Source organism: Narcine bancroftii, chromosome 1 (assembly GCF_036971445.1).
Source record: "Narcine bancroftii isolate sNarBan1 chromosome 1, sNarBan1.hap1, whole genome shotgun sequence".
In the NCBI taxonomy this organism is placed as follows: Eukaryota; Metazoa; Chordata; class Chondrichthyes; order Torpediniformes; family Narcinidae; genus Narcine; species Narcine bancroftii.
This window is the reverse complement of record NC_091469.1, coordinates 482,197,770-482,199,724: the sequence shown is the minus strand read 5'-3', so window position 1 is coordinate 482,199,724 and position 1,955 is coordinate 482,197,770.

The following is a 1,955-nucleotide window of genomic DNA, read 5'->3' as shown; positions in this document are numbered from 1 at the left end:
TCAGCATTACGAACAGGGTCTCAGTCTTCCAGAGGCAGATGGAGAAAATGGTAGACAAGTACAGACTAAGGGCTACTTTCCCCTATCTCAACAACGTCACCATTTGCAGACATAACCTGGAGGCCCATGACGCCAATCTCCAGAAGTTTCTCCACATAGCCAAATCCCTGAACTTCATGTACAATGCCAGTAAGTGTGTGTTCAGGACCAAACGCTTAGCTATCCTGGGCTATGTGGTGGAGAACCACGTAATTTGCCCAGACCATGAGCAAATGCACCCCCTCTTAGACCTCCCTATCCCACGGTGCCTGGGCTCCTTCTCATACTACACCCAGTGGGTACCTCATTACGCTGACAAGGTCCGCTACCTCTTAAAATCCACCTTCTTCCCATTATCGGACGAAGCCCAGGTGGCTTTTAACTACCTCAGGAGCTACATCACGAAAGTCGCTATGCACACGGTGGACGAAAATGCACCATTCCAGGTGGAAAGCAATGTGTCCGACGTAGTTCTGGCCGTGTCCCTCAACCAGGCAGTAGGCTGATACCTTTCTTTTCCCGTATCCTGTAAGGCCATGAGCTCTGAAACCTGTCTGTGGAGAAGGAGGCTCAAGTCAATTTGGAGGCCATCAAGCACTGGAGGGACGACCTGCCAGCAGGAAATTCACTCTGCTCACTGATCAGCGGTCTGTAGCATTCATGTTCAATAATACGAATAGGTGTAAAATAAAGAATTGACAAGATTGCAAGGTGGAGGATCGAACTCTCCACCTCTAACTAGGAGAGAGTGTATAGGTCATGTACACTCAACGAACCTCCAGATGCTCTATCCTGAGGAAGCTGTGCTGCTGCAGACACCAGCCAGTTGTGGTCACTTCACAACGATATCAGGGAGATGACCGGGTCATGCCAGGTCTGCGCTGAGTGCAAACTGCACTTCTACCGCCCCGACAAAGCGCACCTGATAAAAGCTTCCTGCCCCTTCGAACAACTCATTGTCGATTTCAAGGGGCCGCTTCCTTCAGCCAATGGAAACATGTACTTCCTTAATGTTATTGATGAGTATTTGTGTTTTCCGTTCACTATCTCCTGCCCAGACACCTCCACCACCACAGTCATCAGAGCTCTGTGCTCCATTTTCACTATGTTCGGGTATTCCAGCTATATTCATAGCAAGCGGGGCTCATCGTTTATGAGCGAAGAGCTACACCAGTATCTGCTCGCAAGAGGCATCACCTCCAGCAGGATGACTAGCTACCACCCCGGTGGGAATGGACAAGCTGAAAAGGAGAACACAACAGTTTGGAAGGCTGTAAAATTGGCCCTCAGGTTGAAAGGCCTTCCAGACTCGAACTGGCAAGAGGTTCTACCCACCGTGCTCCACTCCATAAGGACATTTCTTTGCACCGTGACCAATGCAACTCCTCACAAACTAATGTTTGCATTCCCGAGGAAATCCATGTCAGTGATCACTCTAATGACACCAGGACCAGTCCTCCTGAAAAATCACGTGAGGAGAACCGAAACGGTCCCACTGGTTGAGAAAGTGCACCAACTGCACGCAAATCCAATGTATGGCTATGTGGAATAGCTGGATGGCAGGGAGAACACAGTCTCGATCAGAGATCTGGCACCTTTAGGAAATTAGGTCCCAACGTCTACAATAAGCCAAGAACCATGCGCAGGATTCAGGATGACGTGGTTCCAACGGAGCTACCATTGGATCCTGGACCCCAGAGCCCCCCGTCAAACCCATGACCTAAGAACCACAGGAGGTACAGAAAGTTCTGGAAGAGCAAAATCCACCAGTGTGAAGACGCTCAACCAGAATAACCAGGGCCCCCCAACAGACTCAACTTGTAAATAATTGTAAAACTTTTTTGCTGAATATGGTTTCTTCTTTTGCCCATAGTTTCTTTTCTGAAGAAAGGGGTGAATGCAATGAATGGGAATTC